The sequence below is a fragment of the Xenopus laevis genome, chromosome 3L (assembly GCF_017654675.1).
Source record: "Xenopus laevis strain J_2021 chromosome 3L, Xenopus_laevis_v10.1, whole genome shotgun sequence".
Lineage (NCBI taxonomy): Eukaryota > Metazoa > Chordata > Amphibia > Anura > Pipidae > Xenopus > Xenopus laevis.
In genome coordinates, this window is record NC_054375.1 from 152,151,879 (window position 1) to 152,164,706 (window position 12,828).

A 12,828-nucleotide genomic window follows, 5' to 3' on the forward strand; every position below is an offset into this window, starting at 1 on the left:
CGGTACTATTGAAAGTGCTATCTATTTATTCCTTTCTGTTCTCTGGTTCTGTAGCCCTTATCAATATTTTCCAAGACCAGTCATCAGTTGGCTACTGCTTTAACCAAATTCTTTAAAAACATTAAACATTTTAAACTGTTTTTTGAAGTTCCTCAAGTTCCCCAATGGTGTGATGGATTGTGGTACCATGATTATCTAAAATCTCGGATTCTTAAAATAAATTTTTCAGAAAATAAAAAATTTTATTCTGGCTATTGATAATACAAGTATAGTGTACATAATGACATAATAGCTTTCTGATAAGGAATATTTAACTGCTGAATGTGAATATACATTTTTTGTTTTTCCCATTCCTACAATTATGGGGCAGATTCGATTCAGTGAGAAAAAGTTATCTCCTGGTTCATCATGTGAAAACTCATGGATGGGATTAAATTCAAAGAGTAAAAACTTTTCTCCAAATTCAATTCCAGTTTTTTTCCCCTTAGACTTCAATGGAGTTTTCACGTGATAAACTGTGAGATAGGTTTTTCTGAATTAAATTGCATCTCAAAATGAATCTCGTCCATGACTTTTCATGTTTTTCTCGTTGAGTTGTATCTGGCCCATTGTTTGTTGAATTAAATTCTTTCGCTTACTATGATATTTTTTCCAATTTAATTGTCTGCAGGACTATGCAAAATGATGGTGAATTCAGACCATGCAAAATATTACCATCCCCTGGAGACTTCTGAAGGCATCATCTGCATTACAGATTGTGATTCTCAGTCCAGAAATTATTGGGACTGTACTCCTGGTCTATGCCAAGTTGAGAGCAAGAAAGGTCCACACTGCTAGTAAGTATGAAACGTTTCAGTGTGTTCTTAAACATATATAATTTCACTGTGTTCTAGTTATCATTACTTTTCTACTTGTTCTAATGAGATTCAGTAAAATATCTTAATTGTTATCTTGTTATCAAGAATGGTAGAATACTTTCCTAAATTTAACACAAATTACAGGGATTGAGAACCTTCATCCCAAGCTTCCTATTAACACAAAACATATGATATAACCAGGGGGTTCTGGAGGAACGCCATTTAGTTTCTACTATGTTCTGTATTTACTGTATATGGCTGAAATGACAATAAAATCCACTTGACTTGAAACTTCTAGCTTATTATAAAGACAATGTGTAATAACATGTTGCTGGTACGTCTCGTTACAGCTGTCCACATACAGACAAATATTTATATATGTATGATCGATGTCAGGGGCAGGTATTAAAGGCAGGTTTATACGGAGGTCTGGGAGCCGGATTTGCTGTTCTCTTGATCATCTTCATTACCATCGGATACATCGTATACAGAAATAAACGCTGGCGTAAATGGTGAGCCCTCTATTATTATTCTTTGGAGTGTTTATGGTTTAGGTTTAGACCTATTGTCTCTCTTTATTTTGGTGGAAGTCCTTAATGATGGGCCTGCAAATGGGTTCCAAAGAGTGAGTGGAGCTTGGTTGAATCAGGATTAACTGGGTTTGGCCTTTAGAGATTTGGGGGAGGGCTTTAAAAGACATGATGTTAACTTAAGAAATTTCTAATGTAATATTTGATGAAAGAGATACAATTTCTACACAGAGCAGCCTTATACCTATTCTTACAACAGAAAACAGCCATACACTGGTTGATAGTGGCTGCAAACTAGGCATATCCCTGACTTGGTAGTTTGTATATGGACTAAAATGACAGGTTGAAAATCCTTGTTAAAAAAGAATTGTTATACTGTTTTTGTCTCCAACAAATACATATTTACAAAACACCCAAAGAAATAATAGTAATATGTCTGTGGCCAAGCATTGGGGTGACCATTTTCCTGTTTGTTGCAGGGATCCTTCCTTTGAAAGTGAGGAATCAAGATGGTACGAGGACACCGAAGATGTATGGGCCCTTAAGCTCAGCTTTGAGAATCCAGGAGCAACTCTACGGGAGGGCGGTAAGTTAGGACTGAAGAAAAGTTAAAACATTTGAGGCTTTGGCTAGTGGAAATAAAAACCTTTGAAGATGGACAATACGTAGCCCATCTGCATTTAAACTACAACTGCCAGCTACAGTACAACCCTACAAGTAGGAATACAGTTAGGTTATGATACAATATGTAACTTGTACTTACTTTTACTGATACTTTAAGGCACACAGGCTGAAGGCTCCAGCTGTATATTTTTGCAGGCTGAAAGAAGCGGATCTCAGTCTGCAAAAATACGTAGGCTAAAAGCAGCTGGCAAATGGAGCCCAAAAATACAGGTTAAATACAATTAAATCCAATTGAGCAGAAGTTTTTAGACTCAAGCTTCCAAGCCCCAATTATTATATAGCAAGGACATACATTATGTTATAATTACAAGAAAATCAGTGATAACTTGAAATCCCTACAGAATGGAACCTAATCTACTACTTTGAGTCGTTCAAGAGGACAGAGATTAGGAACCCCTTGGTTAGACCCAGACAAATCAATGCACACCAATCTTAAAGAAATATTTTTTTTATGCTTTAGATTAGAAGGTGACTGCACATATTCATAAAGGTTGCAGTATATTTGCTATGCTGTACATCATATTTATTGTACGTGCAGTACATCCAGTTTTGGTTGGATCATATTTACCACATTGCTGGAATCAGAACAATGCAGACTGAATACTGTCTTGAACATAAACAAGGCTGTATGTTGCATATTAGTTAGCACACATGTATAGATATTTCTTAGGTTGCTGCTTAATCATATGCTGTGCCTCTCTTTCTGGTTGACAGATATCTCTTTTAACGGCAGTCAATCCACCACAAGCAGCTTTCAGCCAAAACTAGAAAATGTGGACACAGCAATCAAGGTATGAAATTCTGGTTGCTCTGGCTGTTGATCCTGGTGACTGTAAAATGTCATCTGAAATAATAATTTTCTTATTACTACTTATTTGCAATGCACTGGTAGCGAGTGATCTTAATCTAAAAAAATCGCCCACTTTCAGTTTTTTCAGGTATAGATATTAATATCTACCAACCAAACAGGCAAGTTTTTAATTTATCTATGGAAGTTTAATTGGCATATATTTCTTTTCTCTGATGAGGCACGCCTGAGACTTTTCATGGGCAATAACTACTCACTCCAGATTTAAAGGGCTTCTACTAGCCTGGTCTGTATCATGCTGCTACAGCCTCAGTATGGCTGCTATCTAATTCATGTCCCACCTGCCCTGATTTGCTCATTTCTCATCACTAATCGACATCCAAAATTCTGAATAAAGACTCTCCCCTTGTTTTTATACACTAAGGGTGTCACTTATCCTATTTATAACATATGGGAATCTAGCCCACTCTCATGGGATTTGATATTCTTGGCTACTTAATACTCATCACTATCATCATAGAAACATCCTGAAAATTATAAACACCTTCTGTCTCTCTGGGTGGTGTCAATACTTTGGCACTGGCGTTAATTTACCAGGGATAGGATGTAGGGAGGGCTTTTCACTCTTTTAAAACTATGCCCTTAATAGGTATAGAGATAAATGGTAGATAGTTCTTATTTACATAAATTAAGATGCTGGACAAAGAGAGTCACAGTCCATTTTCCCACAAGAGCTCTTAACTTTCCCCAGGTAGTGCTACCTGCCCAAATGGACAGAGGTAGTTGATCCCAAGTAGAAGGCACACGTATAAAACCTGTGCTCACACAGGGGACACAAACTTGAGCCTTTCAATACCCTCCCTCATGTAGAGCACTCACTGGGGACTCATACAGATGGTATGGCATCCACAGCATCCTATGGATCCCTACACAATCAAGACATTTTGGAAAATATTTGTAGTGAAAGGTGATCTTGTGATCTAACAAATCAATTAACCACACTCTTATCAAAGTATCCTCAGCTTAGCAATAGTGCCAGTAAATCATACTTGCGATAGGAAAATTAGAAATCTTTTCATGTAATTTAACAGAATAAACACAATTTGGTATGTAAGAGAACACAAACAAAGTTATTGGCAATATATTTTTGTTTAGTCATTTACATACATATTTTTTCTTTCAGGTTAATATTAGGCGTCCAGAGATCAGAGATAAACAGTCAGCACCGTAAACATCTGCTAACTTGCCCCAACTACAAGATACAACACAAACAGCTTCCTGGAGATTACAGTGTATGGATTCACCATTCAGATTAACATCACATTAGGACAACTAACTAAGAGATGACCCTGTACTTTGTAGAACATAATAATACGGACAGTTTTTCTGAATGGAATGTTGGAGAATAAAATCTAACTAATCTAAAAGAGAGCAATGAAAAGAAGAGGGGTTCACGTAACAAAGACTTAGGAAGGAACCAAGTGGGATTTTAAAGGAGAATCCAGTTCTGGGCATGATGCTACATCATGTGATCCTTCCATCAACTCTTGCCCATGAACATGCCTATAAGCACTGACAATGGTTAGAACTACTCTGCGTAGAGCTCTCCGTTATTCTTATATTCTCTTCTGACGTTTGCTTCAATTATTTATTTTTTATGATTTATTGCACTTATAATTTATTTCAATTGTAATTTTTGTAATGTATTTAAAAAAATAACAAGTTTTGGCCTTTTTGTGAAAAATTATATTGACTTTGTGATTATTATTGGACGTTATATGGACTTTGTTATAATTGGTGAACTCATTAGCCCAAGAATGGACCACTAGATGCCAGAAATTACACTACAGGATGACTATTTTGGCCTCCTAATATAAATGATGAGCCAAACATATAGTGGAAGATGATATACTAAGGTGGGTGACTAAAGACTCTAGGAGGCTGATTTATCAACGTTCAAATTCAAATTTGTACCTCAATTCAAGTTTTTTGTGCTAAAACTCACACATTCAAATCAGAGTTTCCAATACTTAAATGTACTAAGTTTACTAAACTCAAATGTAAAAATGCTGCATCTAAGAGCTGGCAAATAAATGTATAAGTCAATGGGAGCTGCCCTAAGTAAAATGCAAATAGGCCATATTCAAATTCTTTTTCCTGTTTTTTTGAAAACTGAGCAGTTTTGAGCCTCAAAAAAACTAGCTGTCCGGGTCAAAACTGGACAGGTGGACACCCTAGTTGCAATGTCATGCTTATGAGAAATAAATCTTGGATAGACTCCAGGGGGCAAATTCACTATGATTCGTAGTTGCGCCAGCTTCCGCTTCGCCGCACTTCGCCAGGCGTATTTTCGCCAGCGCTACGCAAATTCACTAAAATCCAAAGTTGCACTCAAGGGAAGCGTAAGGTTGCGAAGTTGCGCTAGTGTTCATTCGCCAAGCAAAGCGAAGTTACGCTAGCGACACTTAATTTGCATACAGCGCCAAATTGAAGGTATATGAAGCATCACTACAAATGCCTGGGAAACCTTCAAAACAGCAAATAAAAGTTTTATTTTGCCCTACACATGTGCCCACTGTATAGTTAAGGTGCCATGAGTTAGGAAATGTAGGGGGGAAGGAGGGTAGCCCCAAAAAAAATTTCTAGCTTTTTCTGCCTATCACGCATAAAAAAGAAAAAAAAACAGCATTTTTTGGGACTTAGAATTTTTTTTAACTTTTTTGGAAACAATCCCTATCTACTCTATTGCACTTCACCTGGTCTGAGGTGGCGAAGAAAGTCTGGCGTAAAAGGTAGCGTTCAGAAAAATGCGCACATTAGTGAATTTGCGTAGTTACGTCCATTGCGCAAATTCGCCAGGCGTAAGGATGCGAAGTAACACTAGCAAATTTATGCCAGCGTCCGTTAGCGAATTAACGAAAATGCACTACGCTAGCGAATTAACACTACCGTTAGGCGCTTCGTCCTTTAGTGAATTTGGGCCCATGTGTTTAGGGTTGCCACCTTTCTGCCGGGCCTGTTTATGAACCTCTGGCATCCTTTATACCTTCTTACCAGCTGCTGAGAGGTGTAGTTATACAACACCACTCCCAGTGTAAGCGGTTTTCTGCCAAGCTAAGCCATACCTCCCAACATTTTGGAAATAAAAAGAGGGACAAAAAAAATGCCCATTTTTGTGGCCGCACCCCCTAATTACCATGTTCATTTTACAAAATGTGGCAGGTTATGAAAGTCTGAACATATTCCTGTGGGGTTTTTTTTCCAGTTATTACAGTTTCGTTAATGAAGGTGAATTGCCTTTTAAGCTGTGAGTCTAACTTCTCCCAAGGGACCTCCTTATCTAAATTGTTACAATTACTTATTTGCTTAACTCAAAATTGTAACAAAAGTATCTCATCTGAACCTGGTGGCTGTTCTGGACTGTTCTTAAGCTAGAAACTTTGTATCTTTTTATGGCTGTTCAGTGCAGAGAAAGTGACGACTTTTCAGTACAAATGTGGGACTGCTGGTTGAGCTGTCAAAAGCGGAACTGTCCCACTGAAAACGGGACAGTTGGGAGGTATGGCTAAGCTCCAAACAAATCATTTGCTGAATTAGATATATGTATCTGTTTTTAAGATGGATATTGCAGCTGTATATTCAGGTTGTGACCACAAGGTGGAAATCATGAGGAGGGACAAACATCCAGTTATAATGCTTTTTAATTTGATTTTCCATTTAGTAGCCGGATCATGGGAATTCATGCAACACTCACACACCAAGGGGCAGATTTACATAGGGTCGAATATCGAGGGTTAATTAATCCTCGATATTGGACTGCCGAATGTAAATCCTTTGATTACAAATATCGAAGTCGAAGGATTTACCGCAATTCCTACGATTGAACGATTAAAGGATTTTAATCCATCGATCGAAGGATTTTCCTTCGATCAGAAAATTGTTAGGAAGCCTCGGTAGGTTGTATTTGCCAAAGTAGGGGGTCGAAGTATTTTTTAAAGAGACAGTAGTTCGACTATCGAATGGTCGAATAGTCGAACGATTTTTACTTCGAAACGTTCGATTCAAAGTCGTAGTCAAAGGTCGAAGTATCCTATTCATTGGTCGAAGTAGCCATATTCGACCATTCGAAATTTAAAATGTTTTTTCTTCTATTCCTTCACTCGAGCTAAGTAAATGGGCCCCCAACTTCAGTAAGAACAGCACCAAGAGGGCAAGGTCAAAAGTTGGTCAATATTACAGATGCAGCCACTTTGGTTTATCTGTTTGACACAGAATAACTAAACACAGATATCCCATTTATCTCATTTAACACAGAAAACTGTGTCACAACATCCCACCTAATCAAAGCATTCACCATTGTGAACAATGGTGCTTTGGTATGCTAATGAAAAGGTTAAATGCATTAAATGAGTTAAGATGACTTTAGATAACACAGTTTATTCAATTAACCCTGAGTCATGACGCATTTAACTCACAAATCCAAGTGGCTTCATCTGTAGTTCTCATGAGAGTTCCAACTACTACTAAAGTATTACTACAAATAACACAGGGTGGTACTGGAGCATTGGGGGCCCACCAGGGCTGCGACAACAAGGGCCCTCCTAGCAGTCACCAGAGGCCCCCTCTGGACATCCAAACTCCCGCGCCCCCCCCAAAGGACACATGCGTGAAGCGGCTAATCTTTTTCTTTAGGGGGAGGCCAATCGGAGGAGCGGTTCTGGGCTGGCAAGGGCCCACCGTGTTTTTTCCTGATGTTCTGCCGGCCCAGGTGCACAAGATGCACAATCAAACAACTCTGAATTTCTTGTCAAGAAAGAGAAATTCACGGCACATAAAACTTTTGCCCTGCAAACAGAGGTCCTGTGTGCCAGTGAATTTTTCTCACTTGGCTATATTGGAGGTCACCAAACCCTTTATCATCATGCACCAAGCCACTAATAAGAAAGGGTATGAGTAGGCTTCATACATTCCAGTTGTTTATCAAGGAGAGAGATTTGTTGATGCAAACAGCCACGGGTTCATTTCCCACTGTATTCCTGCTACTTTTCAAAGGGCCAATAAAATGGAACATATACACCCCAAATTTACTAATTTGATTTTTTTTTTTTATATGATAAAAAAAAATAATTCTATTATTATTATTACTATTATTAAGCCAGCTGCTTAGTGGTGATGAATTATAACTTTTATCAACAGGGTAAGAGGAAGCATTTGATTTTTATAATAATTGATCCTGGGTAGTGATGAGCGAATTGTTTTGGCAGCCATGGATTTGCGCCAAAATTTCGCATTTCACCCTCTGCAAATTTATTCTCGAAACTGCAGCAAAAATTCACTGCAGAAACATTTGCCACAACAAAAAAGTTACAGTTACAGAGACCAAAAAGTTGCCATAAGAAAAAAACTCCCATTGACTTTTTATGCATTTGGAGAAAAAGTCGCCATAAGAAAAAACGCCTTTTCGCCCTCTGCAAATTTATTCTCGAAACTGCAGCAAAAATTCACTGCAGAAACATTTGCCACAACAAAAAAAGTTACAGTTACAGAGACAAAAAAGTCGCCATAAGAAAAAAACTCCCATTGACTTTAATGCATTTGGAAAAAAAAGTTGCAGAAACAAAAAAAGTTGGTACAAGACAAAACTCCCAGGGTTTGTTACCTGGCTGGTATTTTACCAGAGGGAATGAAAGAAAATCCAATTTTTTTCCTGAATAAACACACATTCAAGTTCGGTCCATTTTTGAGTTTTTAAAAATCCACAACTTTATGGGGCCGATTCACTAACTTCGAGTGAAGGATTTCGAAGGTAAAAAACTTCGAATTTCGAAGTTTTTTTTTGGGCTACTTCGACCATCGAATGGGCTACTTCGACCTTCGACTACGACCACGACTTCGAATCGAACTATTCGAAGTAAAAATCTTTCGACTATTCGACTATTCGATAGTCGAAGTACTGTCTCTTTAAAAAAAAATTCGACCCCCTAGTTCGCCATCTAAAAGCTACCGAAGTCAATGTTAGCCTATGGGGAAGGTCCCCATAGGCTTGGCTAACTTTTTTTGATCGAAGGATATTCCTTCGATCGTTGGATTAAAATCCTTCGAATCGTTCGATTCGAAGGATTTTATGGTTCGATCGAAGGAATTATCGATCGAACTATCTGCGCTAAATCCTTCGACTTCGATATTCAAAGTCAAAGGATTTTAATTCCTAGTCGAATATCGAGGGTTAATTAACCCTCGATATTCGACCCATAGTGAATCGGCCCCTATATTTTGAAAAATAGAGGGCTATTTTTCAAAATTTAAAGTTGTGGATTTTTAAAAACTCAAAAATGGACCAAACTTGAATGTGTGTTTATTCAGGAAAAAACTTGGATTTTCTTTCATTCCCTCTGGTCCAAGAGCCAAGTTTATCAAAACTGTAACTTCTGAAAGAAGCTATTTACAGTATCCTAAGATTGACCTTGACTACAGTGAAATATCATTAAGAGGCATATTTATCAAGGGTCGAATTTCGAATTGAAAAAACGTCAAAATTCTAATTTAAAAAGACCAACCGAAATTAAGTCAAAGTTTTTTTTGTTCGAATAGGTCCGTTTTCAATCGAATAGGTCTGTATTCGGCCAAATTTGAATTGTATCAATTTAAGGAATAGCACATTCGATTCAAATTTGAATCAAAGTTTTTCCCAAACTCTACCAAATGACTCCAAATAGGTTCTAGGAGGTCCCCCATGGGCTAAAACAGCAATTCGACAGGTTTTAGATGGCGAATGATCGAATTTTTAAAGAGACAATACATGATAAATTTCGATATTCAAATTTTTTAATTTTTTTCAAATTCGAATCAGTTCGACTTTTCTCTGGTCGAAGAACACAAAAAATAGCTTGAAATTAGATTTTTTTTTTTTATTCAAAAATTGCCAGAGTACTGCACAGATAAGTTTATAAGAGGGAGAAAGGAGGTTCTCTCCTGTGACTGCACGGTGGATTGATTGATACAGACGCTACTACTGCTTGTGCTAGGGGGCAGCCAGCTTGGATTTCCTACTGCAGATGCAGGTCCGTCAGCAGGGCTGCTGAACTTCTCTCATGTTGGCGGCAGAGCATAGTAGTGATCTCTTCTGGCTTTAGAATATTGCTTCAGGTTAAGCTGGCAAGTTCCTATTTATTTAATAAAATGCGAATAAATGATGTGGCCATTTTATACCCATGTCTGTCTCCTGGTTTCATTAAGGTAAGTAATAAAGGGGTTCAGTGGGATAGCTCGGCGAAGGGTCAAATTGAGGAGTCCCCTTGTCATGTATTTGGACAAAAAGTCGCCATAAGAAAAAACTCCCTTTGACTTTAATGCATTTGGACAAAAAGTCGCAGAGAAAAAAAAAGTTGGCACAAGACAAAACTCCCATTGACCTTAATGCATTTGAACAAAAAGTTGCCAAAATATAAATCTCCCATTGACTTTAATGCATTAGGAGAAAAAAGTCGCAGAGAAAAAAAAAAGTAGGCACAAGACAAAACTCCCATTGACTTTAATGCATTTGGACAAAAAAGTTGCAGAGAAATAAAAAGTTGGCACAAGATAAATCTCCCAATGACTTTGGCATTTGGAGCGAGAAAAATTGTCGCCCGAGTAAAAAAAATTGTCACTCGTAAAAAAAAAAAAAAAATTGATGCCCATAGACTTCAATGCATTTTGAGAATTTTTGACCGTTTTATGAAATTTTTCCCAGTTTCGCTAATTTTTGGGTGAAGCAAAATGGGACAGATATGGTCATCACTAATCCTTCTTTTTTGGTTGAAAAACACACAGGCCTGGGGTATTCTCCTAATAGAGCTGTGGCACCATCTTCTGTTTCTTCCAAGTGATCCCCTTGGCAGTCCAGGACGGAGCACATGTGCAGTAGAGTATCTCTATCATAGAAACTGACAGACAGCAGGGTCAGTCAGTTTGTGGGGTTTTTTCCTGAAAGCCTGAAAACCCTACCTGGGACATGTTTTCAGAAAAAAACAAACTGGGCCAAGAGGGATTTTGAGCATCTTTTTTGTTTATATTTAAAAAAAAAATCAACACTACAGATGATTGAAGCAAACAAATGCCAACCACTAGGTACAAGGGCAAACAAGGTTATGAAGCAGTATTAAAAGGGGCAAATATTTGCAGTAGGAGAGGATTTCCCTTTAAAGAGCGCTGGTAAGGCCCCATCTAAAATATGCCATGCAGTTTTGGGGTCAAGTGCTCAAACATATATAAAAATTTGCATTACTTGGATAAAACTGTCTTTCTGTAATTTGGAGCTTTCTGGAAAACAGGTTTCCGGATAATGGATCCTGCATGCATACTGCATTCCTGTATTGAATTTGAGTCCAATGAAGGGTCTCTAACTGGCCAAGCTGAAGAAGAGGAGCTCAAAGGGCACCTGTTGCGTAAAAATATTATCCCCAACCAAAGGTGTGGGCTAATAGAGCCTGCACTCTGGTTGGGGGTAACAGTAGTTTTATTTAAAAAAAATTGCCCCCTGCCAGTGCTAGACCACACACACTGGGAGAGAGCCATGGCCATGTTGGGGCACACGAATGCGTATAATGATGCTACTTGTCTATTATGTGCATGTGAGTGAGATCAGAAGTGCATTATGTGCATGTGCTATGTACTAAATGGCCTATGGGGGGCAATTTTTGTGTGTCCTAGTGCTGGGGGGGGCAATTTTTAAAAAAACTACTTTTATCCCGCACCTTTGGTTGGGGATAGAATTTTTGCCCAACAGGTGCTCTTTAAGGGGGATGTGGTACCTATAAATATAAATGGGGACCATACAATGAACCATAATGCTTCATTCACTAGTAAGTTCTTCCAGCAGTCATTACACCAACGTTTTTGTACTGAATAGATGGAGACAGATACCACAAGGCAGCAGATAGGAGTCCAGTCAGTGGCCCCATGGCAAGAGGGGACCAACAGATGATCCAATTTATAGTTACATAGTTAAATTGGGTTGAAAAAAGACAAAGTCCATCAAGTTCAACCCCTCCAAATGAAAACCCAGCCCCATACACACACCCCTCCCTACTGATCAGGAAAAGAGTCAGTGGATGGAGTTTGTGCTATAGCTTAGGTGAGGGTATAGTACTGGGAATATGTCAGCCTTATCCATCACTACAATAGCTGCAATATTTCCTGTTAATAATAGGATATTCGGTGCATGTAAATGTGGGTGTTATTTACATTTTCCATCACTGATTAACATGAATGATATAGAAAAGACGCTTTATATTGAGGAAAGGGGATGGGAGCTGAGTATGACATCTGTAGCTCAACTAAATTCCATATTTCTAGATCAATAGTCTGCTCTTTACTAAGGAAGACAAATGAAGAAATACCAAGTGGAAAGGAAGGTGGTTTTCCCCATCAGCTGTAAATAATGTTTATGTTACCAATAAACTGCGTCTGCTTATGTCTTAAGGTAAACTTGCATGTATTTTATTATCACTTTATGATGTTAATGAACCAGCCTTCACTGCCATGCACATCTGTAACACACCTATTATATCTTATATGCTTATTATCATAGCGGCTACACAGAAAATATGAGCTTAGTGTGTCTTGCTCTGTCTATAGCTGCTAATAGAGATGGAAAAAGAACTGAATTCAAAGCAAAAAAACTCCCGTACATATTAGAGCCCAGCGATGAGATATTGAGGATAGGATACTGCAGAGGGAAAGAGCATAGACAGTGCCCTGCCTATATAAAAAGGCTAAGAATTAAAAAAAATGATGATACCAAAAGAAAAACTATGAGCAGACAAGCAACAGAATATTCAGGATGCAGAGCAAGTGTAGAGAGCTCTACTCAACTCCACTCAACAGTACAAACAAGTTCTGCAAATGATATATTGCCCCATGGGTAATTTACCAGTTGTTGGTTCTAATGTACAAAAAGGGTGGGACT

At 38.2% G+C, this 12,828-nt stretch overlaps 1 long non-coding RNA gene across 1 annotated transcript; it reads left to right on the plus strand.

Moving 5' to 3' along the window:
* Positions 1-1,285: 1,285 nt before the first annotated feature.
* Positions 1,286-4,180, plus strand: LOC121401653. The gene is made up of 4 exons (XR_005966418.1): positions 1,286-1,369; positions 1,867-1,973; positions 2,786-2,862; positions 4,063-4,180. It is a non-coding gene; the product is annotated as an uncharacterized LOC121401653 (long non-coding RNA).
* The last annotated feature ends 8,648 nt before the right edge of the window (positions 4,181-12,828 follow it).